Genomic DNA, 21,298 nt, shown 5'->3' on the forward strand with positions numbered 1-21,298 from the left:
TATGCACAGGCAACGCCGGGCTCTTCAGCTAGTATATATATATGTATATATATATATATAGACAGTATTTTTTTTTTTTTACACATGGATCCCTTGTATAGCCGTATGTCGGTTTTGCAAGCCTGCGATAAAAACACGCAGTACGGATGACATACGGATTACATACGGAGGATGCCATGCGCAAAATACGCTGACACACCCTGCCTACGGAGGAGCTACGGACCACTATTTTCGGGACTTTTCAGCGTATTACGGCCGTAATATACGGACCGTATTTTCATACGCTGAGTGTGAAGCCGGCCTTACCGCCAGCATCGGGCCCGCAGCATTGCACCGCTGTGACACCCCCTCCTCCCATTCAGGGCCCGCTGCATTGTCCCACTTCTGCCACTGCAGACTTCCAGAGGAAGGGACTCGGCCTCCTGTGATCCTGTTTACAAGACAGGACATCGCTATTACTGGACCAGGGACGCTATTACAGGGCAGGGACATGTGTATGCACACACACACACTGCACAGGGGGGCACAGTATGCACACACACACACTGCACAGGGGGGCACAGTATGCACACACACACACTGCACAGGGGGGCACAGTATGCACACACACACTGCACAGGGGACACAGTATGCACACACATACACTGCACAGGGGGGCACAGTATGCACACACACACACACTGCACAGGGGGCACAGTATGCACACACACACACTGCACAGGGGGCACAGTATGCACACACACACTGCACAGGGGACACAGTATGCACACACACTGCACAGGGGACACAGTATGCACACACACTGCACAGGGGGGCACAGTATGCACACACACACTGCACAGGGGAAACAGTATGCACACACACACACTGCACAGGGGACACAGTATGCACACACACACACTGCACAGGGGACACAGTATGCACACACATACACACTGCACAGGGGACACAGTATGCACACACACACACTGCACAGGGGACACAGTATGCACACATACACACTGCACAGGGAGAACAATATGCACACACACACTGCACAGGGGGGCACAGTATGCACACACACACACACTGCACAGGGGGGCACAGTATGCACACACACTGCACAGGGGACACAGTATGCACACACACACACTGCACAGGGGGCACAGTATGCACACACACACTGCACAGGGGACACAGTATGCACACACACACACACACTGCACAGGGGACACAGTATGCACACACACACTGCACAGGGGACACAGTATGCACACACACACTGCACAGGGGACACAGTATGCACACACACACTGCACAGGGGGCACAGTATGCATACACACACACTGCACAGGGGGGGCACAGTATGCACACACACACTGCACAGGGGGCACAGTATGCACACACACACTGCACAGGGGGCACAGTATGCACACACACACACTGCACAGGGGACACAGTATGCACACACACACTGCACAGGGGACACAGTATTCACACACACACATTGCACAGGGGGCACAGTATGCACACACACACACTGCACAAGGGGCACAGTATGCACACATACACTGCACAGGGGGCACATTATGCACACACACACACTGCACAGGGGGGGCACAGTATGCACACACACACACTGCACAGGGGGCACAGTATGCACACACACACTGCACAGGGGGCACAGTATGCACACATACACACTGCACAGGAGGGCACAGTATGCACACACATACACTGCACAGGGGGGCACAGTATGCACACACACACACACTGCACAGGGGGGGCACAGTATGCACACACACACACACTGCACGGGGGGGCACAGTATGCACACACATACACTGCACAGGGGACACAGTATGCACACACACACTGCACAGGGGGGCACAGTATGCACACACATACACTGCACAGGGGGGCACAGTATGCACACACACACACTGCACAGGGGGGAACAGTATGCACACACATACACTGCACAGGGGGCACAGTATGCACACACACACTGCACAGGGGGCACAGTATGCACACACACACACACTGCACAGGGGACACAGTATGCACACACACACTGCACAGGGGGCACAGTATGCACACACACACACTGCACAGGGGGGGGGCACAGTATGCACACACACACTGCACAGTGGGCACAGTATGCACACACACACTGCACAGGGGGCACAGTATGCACACATACACACTGCACGGGGGGGCACAGTATGCACACACATACACTGCACAGGGGGGCACAGTATGCACACACACTGCACAGGGGGGGCACAGTATGCACACACATACACTGCACAGGGGACACAGTATGCACACACACACTGCACAGGGGGGCACAGTATGCACACACATACACTGCACAGGGGGGCACAGTATGCACACACACACACTGCACAGGGGGGCACAGTATGCACACACATACACTGCACAGGGGGCACAGTATGCACACACACACTGCACAGGGGGCACAGTATGCACACACACACACACTGCACAGGGGGCACAGTATGCACACACACACTGCACAGGGGGCACAATATGCACACACACACTGCACAGGGGGGCACAGTATGCACACACATACACTGCACAGGGGGGCACAGTATGCACACACATACACTGCACAGGGGGGCACAGTATGCACACACATACACTGCACAGGGGGCACAGTATGCACACACATACACTGCACAGGGGGCACAGTATGCACACACATACACTGCACAGGGGGGCACAGTATGCACACACATACACTGCACAGGGGGGCACAGTATGCACACACACACACACTGCACAGGGGGGGCACAGTATGCACACACACACACACTGCACAGGGGGAGCACAGTATGCGTACACACACACACTGCACAGGGGGAGCACAGTATGCACACACACACACTGCACAGGGGGGCACAGTATACACACACACACACTGCACAGGGGGTGCAAAGTATGCACACACACTGCACAGGGGGCACAGTATGCACACACACACACTGCACGGGGGGGCACAGTATACACACACACACTGCACAGGGGGGCACAGTATGCACACACACACACTGCACAGGGGGGGCACAGTATGCACACACACTGCACAGGGGGGCACAGTATGCACACACACTGCACAGGGGGGGCACAGTATGCGCACACACACACTGCACAGGGGGGCACAGTATACACACACACACTGCACAAGGGGGGCAGAGTATGCACACACACACACTGCACAGGGGGCACAGTATGCACACACACACACACTGCACAGGGGGCACAGTATGCACACACACTGCACAGGGGGGGCACAGTATACACACACACTGCACAGGGGGGCACAGTATGCGTACACACACTGCACAGGGGGGGCAGAGTATGCACACACACTGCACAGGGGGGCAAAGTATGCACACACACACACTTCACAGGGGGGGCACAGTATGCACACACACACACATACACTGCACAGGGGGGCACAGTATGCCCACACACACACACACTGCACAGGGGGGTACAGTATGCACACACACACGCACACTGCTCAGGGGGGCACAGTATGCACACATACACAGACTGCACACACACACACAGACTGCACATACCCATCACAAGGTAGTGACACCGGCGCCCAGCAGTCTCCAGTGAGCAGCAGAGCAGCCTCTCCTCCCGGCCTCAGCAGATCCCAGGACCGCCCTAGCCAGCTGCGATCTGGATTTCCTCCTTCCAGTCAGGTGGGTTCGGCAGACACTGACTGCACACAGTGTGGGCGTGTCTGCAGTGCAGGGATGCGGCTGCCAACACCCAGCCTTTAACCCAGCAAGCAGCCAGAAGCTGGGGGACCGTCCCAGGGGCATCTACACCCTGCGCCCCAGCCCAACCTGCTGGGATCCGAGACCTCCACAGCAGCCGGAAGAAAGGTGGGTGGGTGGGCGGGCCGACACAGGACTGTCAGCCAAGAACTAAACTTGGCGCCTAAGCGAGGAGGGGGTAGGGCTTACACCGTGACTTGTTTCCACTTCCGGATCCCTGTGCACTACGTGACCGTGCTGTATCTGAGACCCCCGCAGCCAGAAAACTGAGGAGGGTGGGAGGAGGAAGGAGGGTGGGAGGAGGGAGGTTGGGAGGAGGAAGGAGGGCGGGTGGGCGGGCGGTCTGACCCGGACTATATAAAAAAAAAACTTAAAAAAAAACCACCTTGCCTTGCTCAGGTACCGCCTCCCGCATCCTGCCGCCCTAGGCACGTGCCCTCAAGTGCCTAGTGGCAAATACGGCCCTGTGGATACGCAGCAGATAGTCCTACTGAATAGACTGTTAGAATTTGTATTATGGCAAGAAAAAAGCAGCTAAGTAAAGAAAAATGAGTGGCCATCATTACTTTAAGAAATGAAGGTCAGTCAGTCCGAAAAATTGGGAAAACTTTGAAAGTGTCCCCAAGTGCAGTGGCAAAAACCATCAAGCGCTACAAAGAAACTGGCTCACATGAGGACTGCCCCAGGAAAGGAAGACCAAGAGTCACCTCTGCTTCTGATAAGTTTATCCGAGTCACCAGCCTCAGAAATCACAGGATAACAGCAGCTCAGATTAGAGACCAGGTCAATGCCACACAGAGTTCTAGCAGCAGACACATCTCTACAACAACTGTTAAGAGGAGACTTTGTCATGGTAAAATAACTGCTAGGAAACCACTGCTAAGGACAGGAAACAAGCAGAAGAGACTTGTTTGGGCTAAAGAACACAAGGAATGGACATTAGACCAGTGGAAATCTGTGCTTTGGTCTGATGAGTCCAAATTTGAGATCTTTGGTTCCAACCACTGTGTCTTTGTGCGACGCAGAAACGGAGAACGGATGGACTCTGGTGACACTGTTGGGGGTTTATTCAAGGCAATCTTTCCTTGCGCAGGCGTGTACTACAGAGGACATAGAATGAACTTCAATCCAATATTGCGGCCAGCATGCAGCCGGCGGGTAAGTAAAGGGTGAATCAAACACTCGAAAACTCGGCCCATATGACCAAAAACTGGTCCCGCCAAATTCAGGTGACAGGTTCCCTTTAAGTATATAATTCCACATGTGTTAATTCATAGTTTTGATACCTTCAGTGTGAATGTACAATTTTCATAGTCATGAAAATGCAGAAAAATCTTTAAATGAGAAGGTGTGTCCAAACTTTTGGTCTGTACTGTATATATGTATATGTATATATATATATATATTACATTGGTAGAAGAAAAGCCGGTAATTCAGCAGCCGCGGTAGTGTAAAATCACTACAGGAGGCGACAGGATAGAAGACATGAATTACATACAGTAAATACAAATAGGACAGGTATACAGATGTCTGTGACAAATACAATTAGTAAAGTGTGTGAAGCTTACTGTACATGTCTAATATATAATTGCCTAGAATACTACTTCCTGCAATTTGTGCCAACTTCCTGTCCGGAGCTAATGTCCGGAGATAATGTCCGGAGATAAGTGACATCAACAGTGTCCAGTGTCTGATTGGTTGCCGCCTGCTGCGAGCGACCAATCAGAAACGTGCCGTACTGTGACACACTCCGCCCGCCATTTTGGTGTGATTTTTGAATTTTTACCTCACAGCAAGTTTCTACTGCGTGGAGGCGGGCCCAGTGACGTTGCTCTTCAAGCTCCTGACGAATTTCGTCAAAAAAATGATAATACCATTTACCAAAACTATATATATTTAGTTGTGAAGTGGTTCAGTGACATTTTCACACCAATTTTGAACTTTTGTTTGGTGTTTTCTCCATATACTGCCTATTATTCACTGACTGTTATACTGAGAGACTGCCGTTTATTAACCTCTTCTTTGCCACATTGGGTATATTGCTCTATTATTTGCCACATAAGGACATTGTCCATTATTGCCCAGCAATTTCTCTGCAATATAAACTGCCTATTTATTAATATCTGCATTCCTGCAAAGAACTATTGCCTATTATTAACTGGGTATTTTCCTACTACCTGACATTGTTCTTAAGCAAAGAACCGTTGTTGTGGCATTTGCCACAACACGCAAAGTTGTCGTCTGATGTCTTTCATCCCTCCCCTCATAAGCATGTTCATGGATCCTGTGTAACTGTACCTTAAATAACAAGAATTGTCAAGAGCTGGTGAGTGCAGCCATTTTTTGTTCTTTCTTACTATTATTTATTAATTGTATTATTTTTACATTTGAATAAATAAAGTATATATGGATTCTAGACTCCCGATTCTTTAGAATCGGGCTGCCATCTAGTATTTAATAAAAGATTTTTTGGAAAAAATGGCGTGGGCCCTGTGATATCCCCGCTAGCACCGTAGGGAATTCAAACGATGCAGAGACATCACCACGGCTGGTGAATTACCGGCTTTTCTTCTATCTGTCTATGTATGTATATATATCTGTTCTATCTATTCTATTCTAACCTGTCACACTGTGATTTTACTGAATGCGGCACATGAATTTCCAGCTTTTGGGGGGAGCCATCTATTCTTGATAACCAGCCTTGCTGAAGCTGACAGTTGAGGGTTGCAGCCCCCAGCTGTGAGTTTCTCCTGGCTGATTATAAAAAATACAGGGGATCCCGCGCAGTTTCTTTTTTTATTACTTATTTACAGAGCAGTAGCGGCTGATGAATACACCCATCGGCCGCTCCGGCTCTCACTGTTATTAGCGGCTGTAGGTGTCGGATGATGGGAGCTGTAGTCTCATCAGCTGACACCAGTGACCAGATGTAAACTTTTTACCTCCAATCACAGATGAGCGGTCACGCTGTCTTCTGACAGTGTGGGAACCGCGGCTCTCTGACCGGCGGGGATGAATTTACCGAAGCTGGCACACAGCTTGGGAAACACCGGCTTTTGTGCTGTGCATGTTCGGCTATATTCAGCAATTAAATCGGCAATTAAGTCCATGAATATTGCAAATTCGGCGATCGTGAGCCGAACAGAACATTGAAATATTGGCTCATCTCTAGCCATAATACTGTGTGAGGGGCTGTGGGGCCGTCATACTGTGTGGAGACCTCATACTGAGCTACATGGGCTCCCTGTGATGAGTCAGATAGAAAGTGAGAAGTACAGACCTTTGGTCTATATGATTGCAGTCCTCCTGAATTGATAGGGTGTTGTGTGCCAGGAGGGAGACATCAGATAGTACGTTCTGAAGGAAAGCAAAGATATAATGGCAGTAAGAATTCGGATTCCAGGCAGGGAGCATAGTGGAGACAAAGAGCAGGAAGAGGTCATTAGCTCAGGTTTGCTGCACTATTGTGGCTTATAACAAAAGTTATGTACCGCCACATGGAACCGGAAAGTTCCTGACTCTGCACAATGCAGAAGAAGCATTCATAAAGTGTTGTGCCCACTTTCTGATGTGTATACTTCTCATCAAGTTCTTGTTAAGTAAAGGAAAGTCTATTTTTCAACTTTGGTATCCCTCATTCATCTCCATACCATCTAGTATGGTCTCCAACACACATCCTCCATCCTATAGTCCAGTGCCCATATACCCATCATACATCCTCCTTCCCATAGTCCAGTGCCCATATACCCATCATCCATCCTCCATCCCATAGTCCAATGCCCATATACCCATCACACATCCTCGATCCTATAGTCCAGTGCCCATATACCCATCATACATATCCTCCATCCCATAGTCCCATGTCCATATACCATCATTATTATTATTATATTATTATACATTTTTTTATAGCGCCATTTATTCCATGACACTTTACATGTAAAGGGTAAATCTGACAGGGAGAAGGACTTGGGGATCCTAGTTAATGATAAACTTACCTGGAGCAGCCAGTGCCAGGCAGCAGCTGCCAAGGCAAACAGGATCATGGGGTGCATTAAAAGAGGTCTGGATACACAAGATGAGAGCATTATACTGCCTCTGTACAAATCCCTAGTTAGACCGCACATGGAGTACTGTGTCCAGTTTTGGGCACCGGTGCTCAGGAAGGATATAATGGAACTAGAGAGAGTACAAAGGAGGGCAACAAAATTAATAAAGGGGATGGGAGAACTACAATACCCAGATAGATTAGCGAAATTAGGATTATTTAGTCTAGAAAAAAGACGACTGAGGGACGATCTAATAACCATGTATAAGTATATAAGGGGACAATACAAATATCTTGCTGAGGATCTGTTTATACCAAGGAAGGTGAAGGGCACAAGGGGGCATTCTTTGCGTCTGGAGGAGAGAAGGTTTTTCCACCAACATAGAAGAGGATTCTTTACTGTTAGGGCAGTGAGAATCTGGAATTGCTTGCCTGAGAAGGTGGTGATGGCGAACTCAGTCGAGGGGTTCAAGAGAGGCCTGGATGTCTTCCTGGAGCAACACAATATTGTATCATACAACTATTAGGTTCTGTAGAAGGACGTAGATCTGGGGATTTATTATGATGGAATATAGGCTGAACTGGATGGACAAATGTCTTTTTTCGGCCTTACTAACTATGTTACTATGTTACTATGTTACTATGTGAAAAGGGGGCAAATATAGACAAATACATTAAACATGAGCAAAAACCAAGGCACACAGGTACATAAGGAGAGAGGACCCTGCCGCGAGGGCTCACAGTCTGCAGGGGATGGGTGAGGATACACTAGGAGAGGGTAGAGCTGGTTGTGCGGCAGTTCAGTAGGTTGTGGATCACTACAGGCTGTAGGCTGGGCGGAAGAGGTGAGTCTTCAGGTTCTTTTTAAAGGTTTCAATGGTAGGCGAGAGTCTGATGTGTTGGGGTAGAGAGTTCCAGAGTATGGGGGAAGCACGGGAGAAGTCTTGGATGCGGTTGTGGGAAGAAGAGATGAGAGGGGAGTAGAGAAGGAGATCTTTAGAGGATCAGAGGTTGCATGTGGGTAAGAACTGGGAGACCATGTCACAGATCTATGGAGGAGACAGGTTGTGGATGGCTTTGTATGTCATTGTAAGGCTTTTGAACTGGAGTCTCTGGGTGATAGGAAGCCAATGGAGGACTTGGCGAAAGGCTGGGGAATAGAGGGGAGACAGGTAGATTAGTCGGGCAGCAGAGTGTAGGATGGATTGCAGTGGTGCCAGAGTGCTAGAGGGGAGGCCAGAGAGTAGGAGGTTGCAGTAGTCAAGGCGGGAGATGATAAGGGCATGCACTAGTGTTTTTGTGGTGTCGCGGTAAAGGAATGCATGGGTCCGGGAAATATTTTTGAGTTTGAGACGGCAGGAGTAAGCAAGGGCTTGGATATGTGGCTTGAAAGAGAAGGCAGAGTCGAGGATCACCCTGAGCCACCAGGCATATGGGACTGGGTAAAGTGAGCAGCCATTGACATTGATGCATAGGTCTGGTGGAGGGGTAGAGTGAGATGGGGGGAAAGATGATGAATCCTGTTTTGTCCATGTTCAGTTTTAGAAAGCAAGCAGAAAAGAAGGCCGAGATAGCAGACAGACAGTGTGGGATTTTGTTAAGTAAGAAGGTGAGGTCAGGTCCGGATAGGTAGATCTGCGTGTTATCGGCGTAGAGATGATACTGCATACCGTGGGATTCTATGAGCTGTCCCAGGCCGAAGGTGTAGATGGAGAAGAGTAGGGGTCCTAGAACAGAGCCTTGAAGAACACCACCGACAGACAAGGGGCGAAGTGAGGAGGGGCCATGGGGGAGGGAGACACTGAATGTTCGGTCTGTCAGATATGACGAGATCAATGATAGGGCCAAGTCTGTGATGCCAAGAGATGAGAGGATCAGTAGTAGAAGGGAATGGTCCACAGTGTGAAAGGCAGAAGACTGGTCCAGGAGAAGGAGGACAGAGTAGTGTCGCTTGCTCTTGGCAATTAGTAGGTCATTGGTGACTTTAGTTAGGGCAGTTTCAGTTGAGTGATGGGGTCGGAAGCCAGATTGTAACCGGTCAAAGAGGTAGAAGTAGGAGAGGTGGGAGGACAGTTCAAGATGGACGTGTTGTTCCAGTAATTTTGAGGCATAAGGGAGAAGAGATAGTGGGTGATAGCTAGACACAGAGGATGGTTCGAGGGAAGGCTTTTTGAGGATGGGTATGATCTTGGCATGTTTGAAGTCTAAGGGGAAGACACCTGTTGTGAGTGAGAGGTTGAAGAGGTGTGTTAGGGTTTGGATCCAGACTGTGGCAAGGTTAGGGATGAGGTGGGATGGGAGCGGGTCAAGCGTGCAGGTGGTGAGGTGTGATCTTGACAGGAGGGTGGAGAGCTGATCTTCTGCCATGGTGGAGAAGCTGGTTTTGGAGGAACAGGGTAGAGCAGCTAAGAGGAGCGTTGGGCGCTGTGGGCCAAAGCTTTCTCTGATCTTCTGTTTAAAGAAGGAGGCAAATGAGAAATGAGAGGGGAGGGAGGGGGTGCAGGGGGACAGAGTAGAGAATTGAAAGTGTTGAAAAGCTGTTCAGTGTTGTGAGATAGGGAGCATATGAGAGATGAGAAGTAAGTTTGTTTTGCGGCAGTGAGCTTGGAATTGAAGCTGGCGAGGGACTGCTTATATGGAGTGAAGTGATCGGCAGAGTGGGATCGCTTCCATCTCCGCTCAGCGATCCTGGAAGCCCGTCTCAGTCCTTTGGTCAAGCTGGTCAGCCAGAGCTGCCTGTTGAGTGTACTGAGTTTTGCTATGCATGAGCGGGGCGGCCGACTCGAGTGCTGCTGTTATTGTGTTGTTATAAAAAGTGGCAGCAGCATCTGTGTCATGAAGGGAGGCTATGTCTGAAAGAGGGAGAAGGGACTCAGAGAGTGATTGTAAGTTGAGGTGTTTGAGATTTCTGTGAGGGTGAGTGAGTGTGTGACATGGGGGTTGCACACTAGGAGAGGAGAGGGAAGAGCATGTCAGTAGGTTGTGGTCAGACAGGGGGAGGGGTGAGTTAGTGAGATTAGTAAGGGAGCTGAGGCGGGTGAAGATGAGGTCCAATGTGTGGCTATCTTTGTGAGTGGCCTCAGAGGACCATTGATTGAGGGCGAAGGAGGCAGTGAGCGATAAAAGTTTAGAGGCAGCTGAGGTGGAAGTGTCAATGGGGATATTGAAGTCACCCATGATTATAATGGGAATGTCAGCAGAGAGGAAATTAAGTAGCCAGGTGGTGAAGTGGTTAAGAAAGGTGGAGATGGATAGTTCTGGGGGGCGGTAGATGACATCCAGCTGGAGGTTGGAGGGGGAATTGTTGTGAATTCTGCTTTTGAGCTCCCTCTGGTGGTAGCAGATGGTAATGCAGTTGTTCCTGGGCTGCAGTCTTGGACAGGTGTATCTGCTAATTGCAGTTCTGACTGGGGTATTTAGGCTTGCAGGACTCATTAGTCCTTGCCAGTTGTCAATGTTTTTTGGGATATGATGGATCTCTTTCTGGCTTCTCCTGCTTGGTTGCCATTTCAGCAAAGATAAGTGTCTGTTTCTTTTTCTGTGGCACACAGGCTGTGTGCTTGTTTTTGATTGTATTCCTGCTCTGAATGTAGGATTCGCTGGAGTTGCAGATTTACGCTCCTACGTCTTTAGTTAGATGTAGGAAGTTTTTGTATATTCTGCTGTGGATATTTTTGAAGGGTTTTAATACTGACCACACAGAACTCTGTCCTATCCTGTCCTATTTAGCTAGAGTGGCCTCTTGTGCTAAATCCTGTTTTTCTGCCTGTGTATGTTTTTTCCTCTCCGACTCACCGCCAATATTTGTGGGGGGCTGTCTATCCTCGGGGTTCTGCTCTGAGGCAAGATAGTATTCCTATTTCCATCTTCAGGGGTATTTAGTCCTCCGGCTGTGACGAGGTGTCTAGGATTGGTTAGGTACACTCCACGGCTACTTCTAGTGTTAAGATCAGGATTTGCGGTCAGTATAGTGACCACCTACTCCAGTGAAAGTTTTCCTGTTGCTCCTAGGTCACCGGATCATAACAGTACAACTGGCCCATAATGAGTTAAATGCATCTCAGAAGAAGGGAAGAAAGGTGTTGAGCCATTTTTTTTCTGTTCTCTTCCCTCTTAATCTCTGGGTGACTGAGGAGCTTTTTGCTAGCATGAATGTTCAGGAAATAGCTTCTCGTGTAGACCAGCTTGCTGCTAGGGTACAGGGTATTTCAGATTATATTGTTCAGACTCCTGCTTTAGAACCGAAGATTCCTACTCCTGATTTGTTTTCTGGTGACAGGTCCAAATTTTTGAGTTTTAAAAACAACTGTAAACTGTTTTTTGCTCTGAGACCTCGATCCTCCGGTGATTCCATTCAGCAGGTAAAAATCGTAATTTCCCTGCTGCGTGGTGACCCTCAGGATTGGGCATTTTCCCTGGAATCTGGGAATCCGGCTTTGCTTAATATAGACTCCTTTTTTCAGGCTTTGGGATTATTATATGATGAACCCAATTCTGTGGATCAAGCTGAGAAGACCTTCTCAGGGTCAAGAGGCGGCAGAATTGTATTGTCAGAAATTCAGAAAATGGTCTGTGTTGACTTAATGGAATAATGATGCTTTGGCGGCAATTTTCAGAAGGGGTCTTTCTGAATCCGTTAAGGATGTCATGGTGGGGTTTCCCACGCCTTCTGTTCTGAGTGATTCTATGTCTCTGGCCATTCAGATTGACCGGCGCTTGCAAGAGCGCAGAACTGTGCGCACTGTGGCGTTGTCCTCAGAGCAGATTCCAGAGCCAATGCAGTGTGATAGGATTCTGTCTAGAACAGAACGACAAGGGTTCAGACGTCAAAATGGGTTGTGTTATTATTGTGGCGATGATTCTCATGTCATTTCAGTCCGTCCTAAGCAGACAAAGAGGATCGCTAGTTCATTTACCATCAGTACTGAACAACCTTAATTTCTGTTATCTGTGTCCTTGATCTGCTCATTGTCATCATTTTCTGTCATGGCGTTTGTGGATTCAGGCACCGCCTTGAACTTAATGGACTTTGGGTTTGCCAGGCATTGTGGTTTTTCCTTGCAGCCTTTGCAGAACCCTATTCCTTAAAGGGGCATTGATGCTACACCCTTGGCTAAAAATAAGCCCCAGTTTTGGACACAGGTGACCATGCACATGGCGCCAGCCCATCAGGAAGATTGTCGTTTTCTGGTGTTGCATAATTTGCATGATGCTATCGTGCTGGGTTTTCCGTGGTTGCAGGTACATAATCCTGTGTTGGATTGGAAGTCCATGTCTGTGACTAGTTGGGGTTGTCAGGGGGTTCATAATGATGTTCCTTTGATGTCAATCTCCTCTTCTTCCTCTTCTGAAATTCCAGAGTTTTTGTCTGATTTTCAGGATGTATTCGATGAGCCCAAGTCCAGTTTCCTTCCACCGCACAGGGACTGCGATTGTGCTATTGACTTGATTCTAGGCTGTAAGTTTCCTAAGGGTAGACTTTTCAACCTGTCTGTGCCTGAACATACCGCCATGCGGAGCTATATTAAGGAGTCTTTGGAGAAAGGGCATATTCGGCCATCTTCTTCACCGTTGGGAGCGGGGTTCTTTTTTGTTGCTAAAAAAGATGGTTCCTTGAGACCCTGTATTGATTATCGCCTCTTGAATAAAATCACGGTCAAGTTTCAATATCCTTTGTCTTTGCTTACCGATTTGTTTGCTAGGATTAAGGGAGCTAGTTGGTTTACTAAGATTGACCTTCGGGGGGCATATAATCTTGTTCGTATTAAGCAGGGTGATGAATGGAAAACTGCGTTTAATACGCCCGAAGGCCATTTTGAATACCTTGTGATGCCATTCGGGCTCACTAATGCTCCATCTGTTTTTCAGTCCTTCATGCATGATATCTTCCGGACTTATATTGATAAGTTCTTGATTGTATATTTGGACGATATTTTGATTTTTTCCGATGATTGAGAGTCTCATGTGGAGCAGGTCAGGATGGTATTTCAGATCCTTCGTGACAATGCCCTGTTTGTGAAAGGGTCTAAGTGTCTCTTTGGGGTGCAGAAGGTCTCTTTTCTGGGCTTTATTTTTTCTCCCTCATCTATAGAGATGGATCAGGTTAAGGTTCAGGCTGTTCATGATTGGATTCAGGTCACATCTGTGAAGAGCCTTCAGAAAATTTTGGGTTTTGCACATTTTTATCGCCGTTTCATTGCTAATTTTTCCAGCGTGGTTAAACCCTTGACCGATTTGACGAAGAAAGGCGCGGATGTGGCGAATTGGTCCTCTGCGGCTGTCTCTGCCTTTCAGGAGCTTAAACGTCAATTTACTTCTGCTCCGGTGTTGCGCCAACCGGATGTTTCTCTTCCGTTTCAGGTTGAGGTTGACGCTTCTGAGATTGGGGCAGGGGCCGTTTTGTCTCAGAGGGATCCTGTTGGTTCCTTAATGAAACCGTGTGCCTTCTTTTCCCATAAGTTTTCGCCTGCTGAACGCAATTATGATGTCGGCAATTGGGAGTTGTTGGCTATGAAGTGGGCGTTTGAGGAGTGGCGACATTGGCTTGAGGGAGCTAAGCACCGTATTGTGGTCTTGACTGATCACAAGAATTTGATTTACCTCGAGTCTGCTAAACGGCTGAATCCTAGACAGGCTCGATGGTCCTTGTTTTTTTCCCGTTTTGATTTTGTGGTCTCGTACCTTCCGGGTTCTAAGAACATTAAGGCTGATGCCCTCTCTAGGAGTTTTTTGCCTGATTCTCCTGAGGTCTTGGAACCGGTCGGTATTTTGAAAGAAGGGGTGGTCCTTTCTGCCATTTTCCCTGATTTACGACGGGTTCTTCAGGAATTTCAAGCTGATAAACCTGATTGCTGTCCTGTGGGGAAATTGTTTGTTCCTGACAGATGGACTAGTAGAGTGATTTCTGAGGTTCACTGTTCCATGTTGGCTGGTCATCCTGGCATTTTTGGTACCAGAGACTTGGTTGGCAGGTCCTTTTTGTGGCCTTCTTTGCAGGGGCGTAGCTAGAGCTTTTGCCGCCCGGGGCTGCTCCCGAGTTTGGCGCCCCCCCCCCCCCTCGGCTCAATACACACAAAGGTTACCAAAAATAGGGCAACACACATGATAGGGTCTGCAAAAAAAAAAAACAAGTTCTGCTTACCTGACCACGCTCCTGCTCTCTCCACGCAGCTGAAGCGTGCACTCGCCGGCGACTGACAATGACGTCAGAAGCCGTCGACGTGTGCGCTGCGGCCGACTTCAGCTGCCAGCCTCCAAATGGCTGGTGGCTGTTGTTAACTATTGACGTACGGGCGCGGGCCCGCACGTCAATAGCGTTAAACAGCTGCAGCGCTGGCCGCGGTTTTAGAGGGCCCCGGGCGAAAGAGTCTCAGTGGGCCCCCCCTTTAACACATAGCATGATTCATGATGCAGATACAGCAGAGAAATATAGCATAGCCACATAGCATATAACACAGCCCACGTAGCATATAGCACAGCCATGTAGTGTATAACACAGCCCACGCAGTATATAGCACAGCCCACATAGCGTATAGCACAGCCACGTAGTATATAACACAGCCACGTAGTATATAACACAGCCATGTAGTATATTGCACAGCCCACGTAGCATATTGCCCAGCCACGTAGTATATTGCCCAGCCACGTAGTATATTGCCCAGTCACGTAGTATATTGCCAAGCCACGTAGTATATTGCCCAGTGACGGAGTATACAGCACAGAGCCACGTAGTATACAGACTTAAAATAAAAAATAAACATATACTCACCCTCCGATGAATTCTGGCCCTGTATCGCACGAGGCAGCTTCCAGTCCCAGGGTTGGTATGAGCGCAGGACCTGTGATGACGTTGCGGTCACATGACCGTGACGTCATGGCAGGTCCTTCTCACATACCATCCTTGGCACCGGAAGCTGCCGCTTGCATGGAGCGGGCACTGGAGCGTTGCGAGGAGCGGGAAAGGCGATGGAGGGTGAGTATAGCAGGTTTTTTCATTTTTTTATTATTTTTAACATGACATATTTTTACTATTGATGCTGCATAGGCAGCATCAATAGTAAATAGTTGGGGACACACAGGGTTAATAGCAGCGGTAACGGAGTGCGTTACACCGCGGCCCGTTACTGCTGCTATTAACCCTGTGTGAGTGGTGACTGGAGGGGATTATGGAGCGGGCGCTGATTGTGGGGAGTATAGAGCAGGCGCCGGGCACTGACTGCAGCGGAGGGACTAATCGGACTGTGCCTGTCGCTGATTGGTCGCGGCAGCCATGACAGGCAGCTGCCGAGACCAATCAGCGACGACAGACAGAGGCCGCGACCAATGAATATCCGTGAAAGAAAGAAAGACAGAAGGACAGACAGAAAGACGGAAGTGTGACCCTTAGACAATGATGTAATATATATATATATATATATATATATATATATATACATACATATATACTTCTCACCTGTGTCTTGCCTCTCTGTTGTTTTCTGTCTCTGTTCTCACATCTTTTCTGTCTCCCGCTCTGATTTTCATATTTCCTTCTGCCTCTTCTTCCTGCTTGTCCGTGGCTCCGCCCCCAACATTTAGCCCCGCCCCTCCATGGCTCTTCACATTGTGAGAGCTGTGACGCTGCTGGAGGGGCGGGATCGGAGCTTCTGCTGCTGACTGCAGGTGCGGGGGTGAGTCACAGCGTGTGTGACTGTGTGCCCCTGCTACACTGCAGCCAGCAACTCTGCACGGCCGCGCGCACTGCCAGCGCTCTGCTCCAGTCCTCATAATGCTGGGAGGAAGGAGCAGAGAATGAGTGCGCGCAGCCGCGCTGATAGCCGCCCCCACATTGTGCCGCCCGGGGCGGCCCGCCCCCCCCGCACCCCTCTTCCTACGCCACTGCTTCTTTGTCACGTGATGTGCGTTCTTTTGTGCAATCCTGTGGGACTTGTGCGCGGGCCAAGCCTTGTTGTTCCCGTGCTAGTGGGTAGCTTTTGCCATTGCTGGTCCCTGAGAGGCCCTGGACGCATATTTCTATGGATTTTATTTCCGATCTTCTTGTTTCCCAGAGGATGTCAGTTATCTGGGTTGTTTGTGACCGGTTCTCTAAGATGGTTCATTTGGTGCCTTTGCCTAAATTGCCTTCCTCTTCGGATTTGGTTCCGTTGTTTTTCAGCATGTGGTCCGTTTGCATGGTATTCCAGAGAATATTGTGTCCGACAGGGGTTCCCAGTTTGTTTCTAGGTTTTGGCGGGCCTTTTGTGCTAGGCTGGGCATTGATTTGTCTTTTTCTTCTGCGTTCCATCCTCAGACAAATGGTCAGAGCGAACTAATCAGACTTTGGCGATGTATTTGAGATGCTTTGTGTCTGCAGATCAGGATGATTGGGTGGCTTTCTTGCCATTGGCCGAGTTTGCCCTTAATAATCGGGCTAGTTCGGCTATCTTGGTTTCGCCTTTCTTTTGTAATTTTGGTTTTCATCTTCTATTTTCTTCTGGGCAGGTTGAGCCTTCTGACTGTCCTGGTGTGGATTCTGTGGTTGACAGGTTGCAGCAGATTTGGGCTCATGTGTTGGACAATTTGGTGTTGTCTCAAGAGGAGGCACAACGTTTTGCTAATCGTCGTCGGTGTGTTGGTTCCCGGATTCGGGTTGGGGATCTGGTCTGGTTGTCTTCCCGTCATGTTCCTATGAAGGTTTCTTCTCCTAAGTTTAAGCCTCGGTTTATTGGTCCTTATAGGATTTCTGAGATTATTTATCTGGTGTCTTTTCGACTGGCGCTTCCGGCCTCTTTTGCTATCCATAATGTCTTCCATATATCTTTATTGCGGAAATATGTGGAGCCCGTTGTTCCCTCTGTTGATCCTCCGGCCCCTGTGTTGGTTGATGGGGAGTTGGAATATGTTGTTGGGAAGATTTTGGATTCCCATTTTTCGAGGCGGAAGCTTCTGTACCTGGTCAAATGGAAGGATTATGGCCAGGAGGATAATTCTTGGGTTTTTGCCTCTGATGTCCATGCTGTTGATTTGGTTTGTGCCTTTCATCTGGCTCATCCTGATCGTCCTGGGGGTTCTGGTGAGGGATCGGTGACCCCTCCTCAAGGGGGGGGTACTGTTGTGAATTCTGCTTTTAAGCTCCCTCTGGTGGTAGCAGATGGTAATGCAGTTGTGTCATGATATGTACTTTTGCCCTGTCCTGTATTTGAATAATATGCCATTTGATGTAGGTAACTGTTCTCTGGTTTCTATTAGCTGTAATTTATGTATTTTCTTGTGCTGGGAGTTCAACTGTAACAATATGTCTCCTTCCCCCAATACTTGCAGCCCTAAGCTATAATGTAATTAAGCTTTGTCAACACCACTAGTGAAAGAATAGCCATTCTTCCTCACAGCAGGTGGCTAGTCAAATGTACATACTAGATAGACTACCTGGAGCCCACCAGTCTAGAATCTTCTGGTGGACCCAACCATGGAATAGAAGGTGTGACCCCTACCCCCCTTCATGGGCGGATCCCAGGAGCACAGACAATCCATTCTTATTTTGAGATCAGATGTGAGTTGATCCTTAAAGGAGAAGGAGTGGGGATTCTTAGCTGAGGCAAGACCCCATGTCCATCTGTGACTGCTGAAGCGAACGGGGTGAGACATGAGCTGAGGACATATCTCGTCGTTCGTGGGATTGTTTTGGGATCCCTTGGACTAGTGTGGACTATTGCTTTGTTAGCTGGCACAAGGATTATCGGGAGGTGCCCCCCGAATCTGTTCCGTTGGACTAATTGTGGACTCTGTAGATCTACCTGCATGTGTTGTTCCAGCGTTCTTGATAATAAATCTGTTGAATCATCCCTCGGCCTGTTGTCCCTTCTTGCTCTGCCATACACCCTGTCACAAACTGGTGGCAGCAGTGGGATCAGAGCAGAAGGAATGGAGGACCATGGCCCAACATCGGGAACCAACACCGCAGAGTACAAGAACTGGACTTTGGGGAGCCTACAATCAAAGGCCCGTGAAGTAGGAGTCCGTTTTAAAGGACTCTCCAAGGAGCAGCTAATTGAGGCTTTGGAAGGAGTTCGCCTGCAAGATGACGCTGAGGAAGGATCCTCACAGCAAATGGAGGAAAGAAGGCAGCCGGAGGTAAATACCCAAAAAAGTCAGTGGGTTGTGTGGTACGAGGAGGAGTTGGCATTGCTGGGAGAAGAGGCCTCTATAGACGATAAGAGGGAGGCCATTCACAGAGCTCAGGAGAGGGAGAGGGAGGCCATTCACAGAGCCGAGGACAGAGCTCAGGAGATGGCATTGCTGGAGAGGCAGATCGCTTTGGAAGCAGCTAGAAGCTCCAGACAGACTCTAACTCCAGCACCCACCATGAGGGAACTCCCCAGAGTGTCCCGCAAAGACTTCAAGCCCTTTAATGAGGCTGCAGTCGACATTGAGGGTTTCTTCCAGGACTTTGAGCATCAGTGTCGATTAATGGAAGTCCTGGAAAGGGACCGAGTCCGACATCTGGTGGGGCTCTTAGAGGGTGGAGCTGCCGCAGCCTATAGAGCTATGGACCCTCGGGGGAACTGTGAGTATGCGGAGATTAAACAGACTATTCTAGAACATTATGCTGTTACCCCAGACACTTACAGGACTCAGTTCCGTACTTTAGCCTGCGATGAGGAAGTGTCTTTCAAGATGTATGCCCACAGACTCAAACAAATATGTAATCGCTGGCTGGAGGCAGAGGAGGCCTTAACCTGGGAGACCTTCCTCCAGGTTATCCTAAAAGAGCAGTTTTACTTCAAGTGCCCTGCTGAGATCCGGGAATGGGTGCGTGAAAGGAGACCAGCCACTGTGGAGGAAGCTGCAGCTCTAGCTGATGAGGCTCTCACCATCAAGCCTCAGTGGAGGGTTCTCTTGGAGGATGGAGAGAGGCCTACCAGCTCCACAACACCGGTGGCCCCCTGTTCTTCTGTCCCCATTGTTCCCCGTTCCTCTAAGCCACCACCTCATGCTGATACCCGTGTAAATGTGCCTCCAGTTGCTTCTACTGCGTTTTCTGGAATACAATGAGGAGAGGAAGTAGCAGAGCGCCGGTGTTATGGTTGTGGGCATCCGGGGCATCTGCAGGCCTCATGCCCAGCCAGCCCATGGAGGAGTCGTCCTCAAAACCCTACAGCACCTTCAGGTGGGGGCCGGCCTCCAGGTTCCCTTACCCCTCGCCCAAGAGGACACCTTGGATGGAGTAAGACCCAGCACAGATGCTATCGATGTGGACAGCCGGGGCATCTGCAAGCCTCCTGCCCAGCTGTTCAAATGAGGATTAATCCTGTACCCAGTCGTATTATTAATTATGTACAGCCAAGTGCCATGGAGGACGACGTGTCACCACTACGTGAGGACTGGCCTAGTGCCTCACCCACCCATGTTGCACCACTAGAAGTTTATGGTGTGCGACCCGCAGCTATGACGACTTCTGCTTATCGAGGTAAGCACTTGCAGGAGGTCATGCTGGATGGACAGAGACTTATTGGATTTTGTGACTCAGGGGCTTTCCTCACACTGGCTGATCACCGAGTGGTTCGGCCTGAGGCAATCCATCGAGGACTTGGGATTGTCATTGAACTGGCTGGTGGACAATGGAGGACTATTCCCACAGCCACTGTGGATCTGAACTTTGGTTTTGGGGTCAGGCGATGTGTGGTTGGGGTGTTGGGTGGTCTGCCTGCAGATGTTCTCCTGGGCAATGATGTGGGAGAGCTACGATGCCAATTCGTGGCTGCATGAAGCCACATGTAAATTACGCTTTGCCTGTGTGTACTTAACCAGCGACCTGTAGAGGTCCCTAGTACGTACACAAATTGGGAAGGGAAGGGATTGTCATGATATGTACTTTTGCCCTGTCCTGTATTTGAATAATATGCCATTTGATGTAGGTAACTGTTCTCTGGTTTCTATTAGCTGTAATTTATGTATTTTCTTGTGCTGGGAGTTCACCTGTAACAATATGTCTCCTTCCCCCAATACTTGCAGCCCTAAGCTATAATGTAATTAAGCTTTGTCAACACCACTAGTGAAAGAATAGCCATTCTTCCTCACAGCAGGTGGCTAGTCAAATGTACATACTAGATAGACTACCTGGAGCCCACCAGTCTAGAATCTTCTGGTGGACCCAACCATGGAATAGAAGGTGTGACCCCTACCCCCCTTCATGGGCGGATCCCAGGAGCGCAGACAATCCATTCTTATTTTGAGATCAGATGTGAGTTGATCCTTAAAGGAGAAGGAGTGGGGATTCTTAGTTGAGGCAAGACCCTATGTCCATCTGTGACTGCTGAAGCGAACGGGGCGAGACATGAGCTGAGGACATATCTCGTCGTTCGTGGGATTGTTTTGGGATCCCTTGGACTAGTGTGGACTATTGCTTTGTTAGCTGGCACAAGGATTATCGGGAGGTGCCCCCCGAATCTGTTCTGTTGGACTAATTGTGGAC

At 49.1% G+C, this 21,298-nt stretch overlaps 1 protein-coding gene and 1 long non-coding RNA gene across 3 annotated transcripts in view; one reads left to right on the top strand and one right to left on the bottom strand.

Moving 5' to 3' along the window:
* Nucleotides 1–3,697, bottom strand: part of LOC138662892 (uncharacterized) — a 71,909-nt gene extending 68,212 nt beyond the window's left edge. Inside the window, exon 1 of the long non-coding RNA XR_011318087.1 lies at nucleotides 3,594–3,697. This is a non-coding gene — a long non-coding RNA (uncharacterized lncRNA). The remainder of the gene's footprint in view (nucleotides 1–3,593) is intronic.
* The window catches only part of LOC138662890 (oocyte zinc finger protein XlCOF6-like), an 87,319-nt gene that overhangs the window by 14,940 nt on the left and 51,081 nt on the right, over nucleotides 1–21,298 (top strand). The window lies entirely within an intron of this gene.

The sequence above is a fragment of the Ranitomeya imitator genome, chromosome 2 (assembly GCF_032444005.1).
Source record: "Ranitomeya imitator isolate aRanImi1 chromosome 2, aRanImi1.pri, whole genome shotgun sequence".
Classification (NCBI taxonomy): Eukaryota; Metazoa; Chordata; class Amphibia; order Anura; family Dendrobatidae; genus Ranitomeya; species Ranitomeya imitator.